We start from the raw sequence: 14,852 nt of genomic DNA, 5'->3' as shown, positions 1-14,852 counted from the left end.
CTTATTCTTCTACACAGAAGTAGCAACTTATATATATCATTCTACATCTCAAAGGCAAAATTTTATCCTAAAATGTTCCAGTGAAAGTGTGAAAATGAATAAAGGAAACCTCATTTAAAATAGAAGCAAAAATAAACAAATGGGACTACATCAAACTAAAAAGCTTTTGCACAGGACAGGAAACTATCAACAAAATGAAAAGGCTGCCTACTGAATAGGAGGAAATATTTGCAAATGATATATCTGATAAGGGGTTAATATCCAAAATATACAAAGAACTCATACAGCTCAACATCAAAAAACAAACAACCCAATTAAAAAATGGGCAGAGGACCCAAACAGACACTTTTATAAAGATGACATACACATAGCCAAGAGGCACATGAAAGGATACACAACATCACTAATCATCAGTGAAATGCAAATCAAAACTGCAATGAGATTCTACCTTACCCCTATTAAAATGGCTATCATCAAAAAGACAACAAATAGGGACTTCCCTGGTGGCGCAGTGGTTAAGAATCTGCCTGCCAATGCAGGGGACATGGGTTCAAGCCCTGGTCCAGGAAGATCCCACATGCTGCAGAGCAACTAAGCCCACGCCACAACTACTGAGCCTGCGCTCTAGAGCCCACAAGCCACAACTACTGAGCCTGCACGCCACAACTACTGAAGCCCGCACGCCTAGAGCCCGTGTTCCGCAACAAGAGAAGCCACCGCAATGAGAAGCCCGCACACCACAATGAAGAGTAGTCTCCACTCGCCACGATTAGAGAAAGCCCGCATGCAGCAACGCAGCCAAAAATAAATAAAATTAAAAAAAAAAAAAAGAAAGAAATGATGTTAATGTTAGTAGGGATTTGAAATAAAGGAAATCTATGGCAGAGACAAAAATCAAGGGGGAAAAGGGGCATAGTCTTATAAATCTCTTAAAAACTCTTCTCTGCTAAAATATTGGAGAATCTTAACTTCCATTAAATAAAAAAAATCATTTCCTACAGACAAAAAAATAAATTAAACCAAATATTCATGAGAAGACAGAGTGGGGGTAAAAGGAGATGAATTAGAAAAAAGAAAGGTACTGATGTCAAAATGGGCTAAAAAAATGTAAACTATGCACAACTATGTACACTTAGAACTATAAAACCAAGAACCATTTTTTAAAAATTATAGTATAATCTTAACTTCTGAGTGTTTACTAACAGTGGTCCAGGTTCAAATAAGCAAATAATACAGTGCTTTCATGTTTAAGCCATCATCAATTTTAGTACCATGTTGTTTGGAAGCAGAATAAAAATGTCTTTTCAAAACCTTTTTCATTCATGTTTATGAAAAAATAGGCCTTTACTCTCAGGGTAACCTAAGTAGCTATTGCCTTGGTACTGAGCTCCTCATAATGTTTGGCCCAAGCACCTTTACAGGTGAGCTGAAGTTGGTATGAAGTCAGCTACCTGGGCTTGATCTCCAACATGTACCTCTTGAGAGAGTCCCCAAGGACACCCTAATATTCCTGCAGCCAGCATTGTTTCTTCTCTAATTCCCAAGGATGGAAGTCTGATCTACATGTGCTTCTCACCAATGCCTTTCTCTGCTGATGAAAGTCTGGAAGAAAAGGGTTTGGAACCTTGATACACCATTTCTCAAAGACTGCTAACCTCTGGTCTAAGATAACCTTCTTAGTCTTCAACTTACTTAAAAACAAAGAGATTGTTTTTAAACCAGAGATCTAGAACTTCAGATGTATTTTCTGAAGGAATCAGTGATTTTATCTAGAAGTGAGCTTTCAAGACCAAAACACACTCTACTCAATCTAACATCTTCAATGGGGGAAAAAAATAGCATAAAACAATGCTACTGCAGTGACATGAACCAAAAAATATATACATAAACGGTTTTAAATTTTATCATACATGCCAATGCTTAAGGAAAAACAGCTTATTTAGAGGCGAGGAGGTGGGTGGAGACTTCTGTGGAAATCTTGAAAGGAATTAGTGGGTATTCTCAACCACTAGTTCTTTATAATATCTACCTTTCAAACTCCAAAACTAAAAGCTTTCCTTTTCCTTATTAAAGGCTTGTTCTTAACTGTATCACCATGATTAGTATCTTTTTTGCTCATGACCAAAATGAAGAGAGTGTGATGGAGAAAGGACAGAGAGAAATTTTCTTAAAGCAAAAGCTGGAAGAAGAGGAAAAAAGAACAAGGTTAAAAGGGGGACTAAGCTCTCAGAAAGTGGAGGAAAGCCACAAAAGGTTATAGGAGAAAAGTGTGGGCAACAGCCTGTGCACATGTGCTGTGGGAGAAAAAAAAGGGCGTGGAGAGATTAGCCCAGACAGATGTTGTCTGGAAAAACTGGTGGGGTAAGTAACTTGAGAGTTGTATGCAAGAAATTATACTAAATCAAGTGTTACTAACTCTGAGATAGCCTATAAGAGGATCACAAGAAACTTCAAGGTCACCTTTTCCTACCATTGGAGGGAGCTTTCTTAAACCAATTACTCCAAACTATGTACTTATCATCAGGAGACTATTTCAAAACATCTGAAGTTCAACTGCTCTAATTTTTAACTGAATTCAACACTTTTTCCTTCGTTCAGGTCCATTATTTCTGCTTTTCCTTTAGTGATCATAATCTATGATATATGAATATTCTATCATTTCTCTTCTTAAATATCTTATATTTTAGATGTACTTAAAATAGAATATTGACTGACCTCCATCAAAAGGATATATGCTTTTTGCTGATTTGAATGGATTTGTCCATCCACACACCCTCACCTCATCCCCTTTATGAGCAGTAGTATAAATTTCCAGTAGTGCTATCCAGATTTGGGGAATGGCAGGTGGCCAGGAAATATAGTAAAATAACTGGTTCAAAAGTGCCTGGAATCTATGATGTTGGTTGACTAAATAAACATGATTCTCTAACCAACAAAGCAAGCCCGCATAAGAGAAAAATTTTAATGTCATTGGAAATATGGATATGCACACACAAATGAAAGTTTAGAAGGAAGGATATACTCTAAAATGCTAATAGTGATTATTGAGTGGTAGGTTTACTGATGATTCTTATTTTCTCTTTTCTTCTTTTAATTTTTCTTAAAAATATTACTTTGGTGATTTAAATATTTTTTAAAAGATACAAAAGAACATATAGATAATAGAAATACAAAATGGATAAATTATTAACTACAAAGTGGAATACTATGCAGCTGTCAAAACCAATGATGTAGCACTATAGATGTCCATGATAAAGTGTTAAATAAGAGATATAAGGACAATTTGTGTAGAATGAGTCCCATTTTTTAAAACGTCATGTATATTTGCAGATACACAAATTTATATAAGCATGGAGCAAAGTCCAGAAGGATATAAAAGCCCAGCAGTGGTTACCTTCATAGGTAAGATTACAGTGGAGAGGATTTATTTTTTAGTTCATACACTTCTCAATTGCTTGAATTTAAGGCATACCTTTTTAATTAAAAATAATATTTAGAAAACATGAGATAAAAGTAAAATTAAAATGAGAAAAACGATGACGTATCGTGTTTTCTTAGGAAACTAAGAATATGATTCCTATATTTCCTTTTAGCTGGTCGTATATATAATATATATGTGCCTTAGATTATATAGTCTGTATCTTGGTCCTATATATATATATTTGTTTGTATGTGTGGATGCTGAGTTGGAAAACAGATTAAGTTAACTTTGATCTATTTTTATTTTATTTTATTTTACTTTTTTTAACATCTTTATTGGATTATAACTGCTTTACAATGGTGTGTTAGTTTCTGCTTTATAACAAAGTGAATCAGTTATACATATATCCCCATATCTCTTCCCTCTTGCGTCTCCCTCTCTCCCACCCTCCCTATCCCACACCTCTAGGTGGTCACAAAGCACCGAGCTGATCTCCCTGTGCTATGTGGCTGCTTCCCACTAGCTATCTATTTTACCTTTGGTAGTGTATATATGTCCATGCCACTCTCTCACTTTGTCCCATCTTACCCTTCCCCCTCCCCATATCCTCAAGTCCATTCTCTAGTAGGTCTGCGTCTTTATTCCCATCTTGTCCCTAGGTTCTTCGTGACCATTTTTTTTGTTGTTTTTTAGATTCCATATATATGTGTTAGCATATGGCATTTGTTTTTCTCTTTCTGACTTACTTCACTCTGTATGACAGACTCTAGGTCCGTCCATCTCACTACAAATAACTCAATTTCATTGCTTTTTATGGCTGAGTAATATTCCATTGTATATATGTGCCACATCTTCTTTATCCATTCACCTGTTGATGGACACTTAGGTTGATTCCATGTCCTGGCTATTGTAAATAGAGCTACAATGAACATTGTGGTACATGACTCTTTTTGAATTATGGTTTTCTCAGGGTATATGCCCAGTAGTGGGATTGCTGGGTCGTATGGTAGTTCTATTTTTAGTTTTTTAAGGAACCTCCATACTGTTCTCCATAGTGGCTGTATCAATTTACATTCCCACCAACAGTGCAAGAGGGTTCCCTTTTCTCCACACCCTCTCCAGCATTTATTGTTTGTAGATTTCTTGATGATGGCCATTCTGACCGGTGTGAGATGATATCTCATTGTAGTTTTGATTTGCATTTCTCTAATGATTAATGACGTTGAGCATTCTTTCATGTGTTTGTTGGCAATCCGTATATCTTCTTTGGAGAAATGTCTATTTAGGTCTTCTGCCCATTTTTGGATTGGGGTGTTTGTTTTTTGATATTGAGCTGCATGAGCTGCTTGTAAATTTTGAAGATTAGTCCTTTGTCAGTTGCTTCATTTGCATATATTTTCTCCCATTCTGAGGGTTGTCTTTTCGTCTTGTTTATGGTTTCCTTTGTTGTGCAAAAGCTTTTAAGTTTCATTAGGTCCCATTTGTTTATTTTTGTTTTTATTTCCATTTCTCTAGGAGATGGGTCAAAAAGGATCTTGCTGTGATTTATGTCTTAGAGTGTTCTGCCTATGTTTTCCTCTAAGAGTTTGATAGTGTCTGGCCTTACTATTTTTATTTTAAAAACAGGGAGGTAAATAACTAGAGTAATAAAGTTCCTTCTCATTTTTCAGCTCAAGCAAGCAATCAATCAGTTCCTTAGTGAAGCCCCACTGTACTTGAGGACTTTTCATCCAGCAGTCTGTAGATTGGCTAGTCCACCAGTGAGCCTAATTTTGTATACGAATATACTATATATGAAGTTCATTTTACCTACAGGAAAAAAAATGTTTGGTATAGACTGGCATAGCAAATACATCAGGACTCTGAATGGAAGAAATGAACCCAAACCACATTCATTACTAGATGCTTTGTAAACATAATGTCATTTATTTAAAATCACAAAACAGTGAAAAGAATGACATCATTATCTCAACATTATAGGCATTCTCAAAAAACAGCAAGCCTTTAAAAAGGTACAAAATCCAAGCCTTTACTCAATCGAAAGCCTATCAAATCATCCCTACTCTCAAGTTAAAAGCCACTAAACCAGCTCTCTACATTTTAATTATCTGCAAACAAACTCATTTTGCAGCCTGAAGAAACAGCTGCCTATAATGACATTTCTACACGTGGTGGTACAAAGGAATCCTGCCCGCCAATATCATATACCAAGAGATGTTTCTATGATCCCATATAGGTGACCCCATATATGTCTTCCCTATATTCACGGCCCGGTGGAAGGAGGCAGAGCAGCCCTCTGCATGAATCCTCCACCATGAGATCGCACTAACATCTCTTACTTCACTCACACATCTCCCATTTTCCATCTTACATAGTATCAATCTCTTACCCTACAACAATTCCCCTTACATAATAACCCTTCTTTCACTCACCCCCAACGCCCACCCAAGGAAAACAGATTTTGGTGTTGAATAATATCAACAGAAGAAATAGTGGCTACAAAGAGAAGAACTAAGGCAGGTTTTCAGGACCCATAGGAAACAGGAAAGGCCCTGAGAAATTGGACAAGGGCAAGAATATTGTACACTGCCCTAATTCCCTTTGAAAACTCCCTGGCTCAGCTTCAGACAGGCAATAACATTTGACTGGTTGATGCTCTGAGTTAGCCTCCGATATCGGATTTCCATGTTGTCTTCTTCAGCAATGACAATTAACGCAAAGTTAGTATGGAGTTAAAATTACTTTGACATGAACTACAAGATGTAGAATCGGCACCACCTTTCTCCATGAAATGTTTTAAAAAGTGAAATAAGAACAAAGATTCCACTATAAGGAATGCAATAGGTAAAGGAAAACAGAGACACTGAGTCCCTTAAGATAATGTGGGAGCTGTTTCTGTCAGGAATAACGTGTTACATAATTTGAGTTTCATGAATCAGCAGTTTAGTCAGTAATTTACATGAATTTTTTTAAAAGAGGAAAAAAAAAAAACCAACCCTGAGGATTGGAAAAGGTAAAGTGGTTTCTGAAACAAGGCAGGTTTCAAAAGTATTTTATTCCACCCCCATGCAGAAGAAGGCTGACAAGCAGATGACTCGGTCTGGCTTCATTATGGGTTTCCTACCGTCTAGTATCCCTCATGGGAAGGGCCACTCCATCTCTCGTTTTTCTCGATAGCCCTTCCCAATTCCTCCCACTAGGTAATGGCCATATTGACCTCTCTCACTGAAGGTTATCCATCTGGAGGTAACATACTTCAGGATACAGAGAGTTATATTTGAAGGATAAAAAGTTGAGGGATTTTTTGTTGTTGGTTTTTAAAAGACCCTTTATATTAAAGTAATTGCAATACTTCAAAAAACACAGTAGTGATGTCAGACACTTCAAAAAAAATTACAATACCTATGGTCATTGTATGTGAACTTGATCATAAATCTAGGTAGCTGAATCATTTCACTTACATTGAAAACCTACAGTGATTTGTAGTCCTTAAAAATGACCTTAACTGAGCAGGGAGAGACAAGAAAGCTGTCAACACAAACATGAAATCTATGTGCCCAACCTAAACTCTCGCCAATTCAGAGGAAAAAAGTAGGATGCTTGAGAAAGGGAAAAAAATAACAAACCTATTTGTTTTTTCAAAAACCAGAGATGAGGGACTTCCCTTGTGGTCCAGCGGTTAAGACTCCACGCTCCCAAAGCAGGGGGCCCAGGTTCGATCCCTCATCAGGGAACTAGATCCCGCATGCTGCAACTAGAAGATCCTGCATGCTGCAAGGAAGATCCTGCATACTGCAACTAAGACCCCACGCAGCCAAATAAATTAAAATTAAATTTAAAAATTTAAATTAAAATTAAATAAAACAAACAGAGATGCTAAATCCCAAGAAATGAGTCCAAAGGGCATTCCATCTCATCCCTTTTGTAGAAAATATGTTGTAGCAGATACTGTTTGAAATAAGAGAAACATTGGAATAGGCCTGGCAATCTCTTAGGCACAAATCAACTATGGGGTTTGAGAGGCATAATGTTTTGAAATAGCAAGAAATCTGAAGTCATTGGGAATCATTTATTCCACAAATGTTTATTACAGGCTGGCATGTGCCAGACACTGTCCACACACCTGCTCTCCATCCAAGCTCTGCCTCTTACCAGCTGTGCCATCCTGGCTAAAGCATTTTAATATTTCTATGCCTCAGTTTCTTCATCTGTAAAAACAGGAATAAAAAATGGCTATCAACCTCACAAGGACCCTCTGAAGAGCAAATAAGTATACCTGGAAGGACTTTGTAAACCATGAAAGTGTTAGTTGTCATTCGGCTGAATTGAATTCATGAATGTCTGTGTGCCATAAATTATATCAGAGGAAAGTGAGCCTTCCTGCTTCCAGGAGACACTTCATAATCTTATTAAATAAAGCTTAGAGTGTCATTTAATCATCTCCCTGGAAATTTAAATATATGAAACAGAGAGAGAAAGCTAGTATGACGTGCAGATTTTGACATTAGATTCATAATCACCATAATGACAAGAACCGTGTTTGTTTTATTCACCATTTTGGGTCTCAATCTGGCCATCAGGCCAAGGCACTCATTTGAAGAGGACACTTAATCCTGGAAAATATTCTCTCTACATATCTGCAAATCACAAAATGGTTACCTAGAAGGTTGATCCATCAACTCAATGTTACCTGCAGCAAATGGCAGTAAAATTACAAAGCATTATTTGTTACATTGACGTGTTCAAACAAAAATGTTCTATTTTATGGTACATTTCAAGTTCAATCTGACCCTCAAATATAAGCTACAGTCAAATCAATTGTCAAACATATCGGGAAGGAAACAAAATTAGCCTCAGTGCAGTGGCACTTGAAGAAAGGGGGAAGTTCTGGTCTCTCCAGAGTTAGCTAAGGATGGGCACTATGGCAGATGAGAAAGACCATGTTATGGAAGATGCTAGGGATGTGGCCAGAGATCTGCAAGGAAGAGGTGTCACTCCCGTGGCTCCAGACTCCCTTCCCCCAGGGAGTGGAGGGGTGGTGGCTTGCTTACAGGATTGGAAGCAGAGAGGGCCAGAAGGCACACCCAGTCCTAAAATATGCCTGAAACTTCCTCTAATGGTTCTAGCTCTTGCAATGACATTCAGGGAACTGAAGTATGCATAGCCTCTTCATTGTTAGAACTGCTATAATTTAACATTTTGAGTTAATATTTATAAAGCACTTAGAAAGAGCCTAACACATGTAAGAGCTATCTACGTGTTTGATAAATAAATAAAGCACTTCCCAGATTGGCCAGGTGAATTATCAACCTAGTGACGAAGTAGAGAATCAAAATACACAACGGTCTACTATTTTTTTTACCTTGATAAAGATTTAGAAACTGTCGTGCTCTGTATTTATTCCTGCACCTCAAGTGTACCCTACAGAGTCTTGTGCAGAACTGAAATTCTAATCATGGTTCAGAGATCACTGCAAAATTAAATAATGAAAGAGTTTAAGTCTCAAGAGATGAATTCTCTTTTCTATCTTTCCAAGTAACCACCACTGAAAAGGACAGAATCTAAAAATCTCAAAGCATTTCTAGATGGCACATACCAATGCTAATGTGGGAATCAATAGAGCCAGATGCACTTTAAAAGGCATAGAAGGGATTCAAATCACAGAGAACGTAAAGGGCAGCCACGCACGGAAAGTCGCAGACTACAGGTCCGCTGACAACAGGTTAATGATTTCCATGCCCTCCGCTCCCGAGGTCTCCTCCATCCCGGATGCTCACAGATGACCTGCATCCACTCCTGACCTCAGGTTGTGGCGTGGGTGGGATCTCCCACCCCCCGGTTCCCGGCTCCTCTACGCTCCGAAGCCGCTCACGGGTTAACAACATCCGCCCCCCAAGACACCACTCGGGCGTTTAGGAATCGGAAGGCAGAATCTGAGTTCACCTCGAGGAAACAAAGACCACAAACTCTCAGAGCCGAAGGCTGGGCCGGGGGGTATGGCTCTTCCCCTCCGACCAACTCGGAGGTTCCCGGGCTGAGGGAGGGGGCGCTGCCAGGGGACCCGGGAAAGTCACGTTTGCTCCGGGAAGAGGCAGCAGGCGAGGCCCGGGCACCCCTCGCCCCGCCCCGTCTCACCTGACAGAGGGGGCCGACTGCGGCCCGGACGCGCGCGGACCCTGCCGCCCGCCCACCCGCCTCGGGTCCCGGCGGCTCCGCACCTACCCGGCTCCGCGGTGCTGCCTCCCCGCGCGGCGGGCGCGGAGCCGAGCGCACTCGCGCTTCCTCCTTCCCGGCAGGGCCGCCGGGCGGTGGCGCTTCCTCCCTGACGCGTCACGGCGGCCGGCTCCTCCCGCAGGGTGCGCGGGGCCGCCGGGGAGAGCTGGGCGGCCGGCCGTGCTCCGGGTTAGGCGCCTGCTCCCGGCGGCCGGGCGGCTGGCGCCGGGAAGGAGCCGCAGGCTGAGCGGTGCCCCCGCCGCGGAGACCCGCTGTCCTCCCGCCTCCCCGGGAACCCGCGCGAGAGCCCCGGCGCAGCGCGAGGTCCGGCCCCCGCCTCCCCGTGGGCGCAAAGTTCAGAGGACTCCGCGGAATCCCGCCTAGAGGCTCAGACTCTTCGTTTGTGTCCCGCTGCTCAGCTTATAGTGACCAATGCCCGGGGGCCCAAGAGCGGCGTGGGCCCTAGCGCCCGGGCTCGGCGGGGGAGCTTGACCCTGGCGCGCACGGAGCAGGACCGCCGGACGCCCGGAGGGACAAGAGCCACCCGGGAGTGGCCTGGTGGGCATGTGATGGGGTGTAAACTGGACACTCAGAGAGGTGAATAAGTATCCAGATAATTAAGGGGAACAACTGTGCTTCATTTAGCATTCTCTGAACAGTTCTACTTTTTCATCAGCAGAGTTTTGGCCTATGTAAGACAGGAGAGCGCTTTCACAGATTGGCAGATCCTTTGTACAGAGAAACTTCCTTTCCACACCTCTTTTTGGATCCTCTGTGTGTGTGTGTGTGTGTCTCTGTATGTGTCTGTGTGTGTGTGTGTGTGTGTGTGTGTGTGTGTGTCTGTGTGTCTGTGTGTATTGGCATTCCCATTTAATCTCCAAGTCAGCTGAGGGCACACTGTACAGCTTCTTATTACTCTGGCTATTCTTTAAATATAGAAGTTGCATTTTAGAGCCAAATTTATCTTTTTTTTCCAGATAGGGTGAAGAGAGGTACAGAATGTGTGCGCGATTAAATGGGTGTGGAGTGAAGTGGTCAAGATTTTGTAGTAGAGTGTTTTTTGGTTTTGCCCCACAACCAGTTAGGTTTTATCAGATGTCACTTGAAGATAGACTCAAACAACTATTTAAAGAATCCCACGTGCATATCGTATTTCAGATTTTGAGTCAATGACCTATACTTTAGCTCATATGATTCTAGAGAACTTGCCACAAATCTATGAACAAACGAACTAATAAAGGTAATTAGAAGAACTGATTTATGTGTGGCTTCCCTAAATTCAGGGGACATTTCCTTATATTTAAAATATTCAAAAATTTAGTCTCACAGAAAAGGTAAGAATATTCATTTCTGATGTCAGTTAACATTGTATGGTCTCCTTCTTAAAGAAAATGGTTTTTGAATCAAATACTTTTATACTTCAAAACATAATAATCCTACAAAACTTTCTAAACAGTGATACTCAGTGGCATACAGAAATGGATATAAAATACAGTGGATTCTAAAATCCAGTAGATACTAATCAACACATTGCCAGTGGTCCTTTATATGTTTTTACCGTGATCCATACAAAGCAATCGGCACAATAAAGCACAGAGAAGCTAGAGAAGTTCCTCTCTTGTAACAAAATCAATAAGTGATCAGTGATATCTCTTAATTAAAGCCATAGTCACAGTGCTGAAAAATTTCTCAGACAAAAGGAACTTTTGTGACAATGAACTCCAAGTGGAATCATATCATTCTCACTTCAGAGACAAATACCTGGCTATCACCACTTTTCAACTTCTTTTTTCTTTTGTTTGAAAAACAAACATCTGGGAACCATTATATTTCCAAGATAAATTTGTCCTCCTGCCGTGAAGAATACACACAGACACACACACACACTCCAACTCCCACAAATGCTTCAAGACAGAAAAGTTGGCAGGTGACGTTCAACTGATAAAACGTTGGGTATTTTGCCTTTATAATCTGAGAGCTGCAATTTAATAGCTTGATTTCTCAGGACACTAGAGGTCATAAATACATTCACAAACTATTGAAGGGTTTTTTCATTTAAAATTAAAGGACACACTTTAAGGCTGATCATTTAGATTAATCATATTCACCTATAGATATAGATCATATCTCCTTTTTCCTTTATGTTTCCAATTTCTTTTTACACTGTAAAGGTTGTTGAATGTTCAGCAATATCTAGTTGATGTTTATGCCTTTATAAAAGGTTTCATGTAAATTCATGTAAGTACATTTTTTAAATAGAGAAAGTTTTTTGTTAGACTCTGGATTCCAATATTTTGTTTGAAAATATGATTCAGTTCATGCAGATTGGGCAAATATTGTGTTCATCTGTTATATCTATAATGTAGACATTATGAGCACAAGCTTTGGAATCGGACAGACCCAAATTTAAGTTGTGGCTCTGCCACTTTCTACTTCCGACAAATTATTTCACCTCTGCAAGCAAAGGTTTTGTCAGGAACGTAAGGATGATAACAGTATTTTTTTCTCCTCAGTAAAACAGATAGTAATAGTGCTTATCTCATGAAATTGCTATGAGGATCAAATGAACCTAGTAGAATGGCTGGAACATATTATCAGTTGATTGCTATTGTCATCATCGTTATTCTTAGCTCTAACACAGATATAAAAATGCCAGTATTTCATATTTCATTTGCACTACTATAAAGAATGGTCAGTTTTTAGAGTTTTGGGATTTTTGTAGAAGTCCTAAAAGTAACAGGAAAAAATCATAAAAGAAATACTAAGATATAGTTATGTTCAGAAGTTTAGATAACTGGACTGTCAATACTGTAAACTATTGACCCAAACATTACAAAAAAAAACCCAAAACAAAAACAAAAAACTAACCAGGTTATACAGTATTTCTTTTTAAATAATATGTTACGATGAGATGAGTGCCTGTTTTTTTTCTTTTTTAAAGTGAGTTCTGGTTTATGATCATTTTTTTAAATTTTATTTATTTTTGGCTGCATTGGGTCTTCGTTGCTGCACACGGGCTTTCTCCAGTTGCGGCGAGCGGGGGCTACTCTTCGTTGCATTGCACGGGCTTCTCATTGCGGTGGCTTCTCTTGTTGCAGAGCACAGGCTCTAGGTGCGCAGGCTTTGGTAGTTGTGGCACGCTGGCTCAGTATTTGTGGTTTGTGGGCTCTAGAGTGCAGGCTCAATAGTTGTGGCACACGGGCTTAGTTGCTCCACAACATGTGGGATCTTCCTGGACCAGGGATCTAACCTGTGTCCTCTGCATTGGCAGGAGGATTCTTAACCACTGCGCCACCAGGGAAGTCCCAAGTGCCTGGTTTTCATCCTCTTTTCAAAATGGAAAACATTTTCTCTAATATGGTGCCTGATATGGAACCATCATGATTTTTTATTTCATAGTAAAGTTCTCTGTTATTTGTAATTGTTTTATTGTAACTTTGGAAGAGTTGAGGAGCATAACAGTACAAGATTATCACTTCCCTTAGGGAAAAAAATTTGATAAAATAGGTAGTCACAGGACCTGAATGACTCTATTCATAAGTTGGCTGGAAATAGAAGTGAGGGCCAGTATTCACTAGAATATTTGTTTTATAGCAGAAAAATCACTAAGACTAGAGAAGTAAGAGTAATGCTACCACCTACATGATTACAAAAGGAAAGGTGTTTTTGATTCATGTTATTTGCATAGTTTTTATAGCACCTTTTCTTTCATTCTACTACAGACTCACCTACTTAAGTGGGTCAGACATCATGAGTTGTTGCTATAGTTTCCAGCTATGTTTATCCATTGATATACCAACCGTAATATCCCACAACTTCAGAAAAGAGAAAGCCATTTTTATTGGGAAAGTAGTTTAAGGCATAGTCCTAGCCATGAATTGGCTCAGAAAATAATTAACAAGAAAAGCCTGCTGTAAAAATAGGTGAGAATATGAGAGTTAAAGTGACCAATTTATTGAATTTTCTGAGCAAAGCAATTTAATAAAGCAACGCAAAGTATAGTTATAATAACTCGGATCCTCACGGGAACTGAAACAGACCGGTTTCTACTGCCTTAGCACAAAGCAGAATTACCCTGTTTCCTTGATCTGGAAAACGGTTCAGAGCATGCTCATTTTGTGTGTTGCCTGTGGGAGTGGCTCAAAGCTCAACATCTTTCTTGGGCCAAGTTAGCCATGTTCAAACTCAAAACTGAAATGCCTGAAGTTCAGGTGTGTTTTGTAATAAAGAGAAAACTCTATTTTAAAGCAAGACTCTATTAGGGTCAAATATAAGGCTTTTCAGATCACAGAACTTTCTTACTTTCTATATTAGACTCATGAGAAAAACCAAGGGGAAGTGTTAGGAGATCAAACCGCCTAAACTGCTAGCATCAGCTTTTTGATTAAAAAGCTGCTAGAAATTGCTTTAAATCTTGCTAAGAACATTCCATTATCTGAAGTAAAACTATTATCCTTCCCTATTAAGGAAATCTCATTATCTTCCGATCTAGTTATTAGGAGCATCAAGAACAAAATGAAAATTGCCCCTTTTTTCTTTCTCATTTTCCCTCTTTGTTTTTTTCTGCCTCTTGTTTGGACAGTCTGTTACGTACATAAACTGTGTCTGTTGTGAGTTGACAGCAGCTTATTTACATAAGTCCTGTCAGCAGTTACTCTGTCCCTCAGAGAATCATATTAGGCCTTTGAGCTCAAACCTACTGGGTAGACTTTGAAGATAATAATTATTTTAGTTAATTATCAGTATAGAATAATAGCTTTTCTTAAACACCATTCATTTGGTGACTCAGTTATTTACTGTCAATTATGTGCAGTTAATGACTGAACCCGTCTCAGAGGGCAAAGTCTTAATAGCCTTTGGCTTAAAGAGGTGCATTGCTGTTATTTCCTCATCTAGTTCCCTAAGGTATCTGTGTCTGGCTCAACCAGATATGTCAAAGGCTTAAATGGAACTTAAGGGCCTATAACTCTTCATATACCAGAACACCCTTAAATTCCCTAGGTTTTCTAGAATAAACAGCTTCAGTTCTTTTAACTTTTTCTACACCTCTTTTTCTTTCTCTCTTTTTTTAATGTTTTACATCTCTCGTACAACTTCTTTCCAAATTCTCCACATTCTTTTTTAGATGAGATGCCCATTATGAGACATGGAATCTTCTTTGAAACGATTGGGTAAGTCCTTAGTGTAGTGAGAGCATTCTCTCAGCTCTTCAATTCAT

General features: G+C 39.5%; 1 protein-coding gene across 6 annotated transcripts in view; it reads right to left on the bottom strand.

Annotated features, from left to right (window-relative positions):
• SGK3 (serum/glucocorticoid regulated kinase family member 3) overlaps positions 1-9,905 on the bottom strand; it is a 111,216-nt gene extending 101,311 nt beyond the window's left edge. For all 6 annotated transcript variants that reach the window (XM_061172156.1, XM_061172159.1, XM_061172158.1 and 3 more), the window contains exon 1: positions 9,644-9,905. The gene's annotated coding sequence lies outside the window, so the exon portion shown is untranslated. The remainder of the gene's footprint in view (positions 1-9,643) is intronic.
• Between the last annotated feature and the right edge of the window lie 4,947 nt (positions 9,906-14,852).

The sequence above is a fragment of the Eubalaena glacialis genome, chromosome 17 (assembly GCF_028564815.1).
Source record: "Eubalaena glacialis isolate mEubGla1 chromosome 17, mEubGla1.1.hap2.+ XY, whole genome shotgun sequence".
Classification (NCBI taxonomy): domain Eukaryota; kingdom Metazoa; phylum Chordata; class Mammalia; order Artiodactyla; family Balaenidae; genus Eubalaena; species Eubalaena glacialis.
The sequence above is the reverse complement of the archived record's forward strand: the minus strand, read 5'-3'. Positions and strand labels throughout refer to the sequence as shown.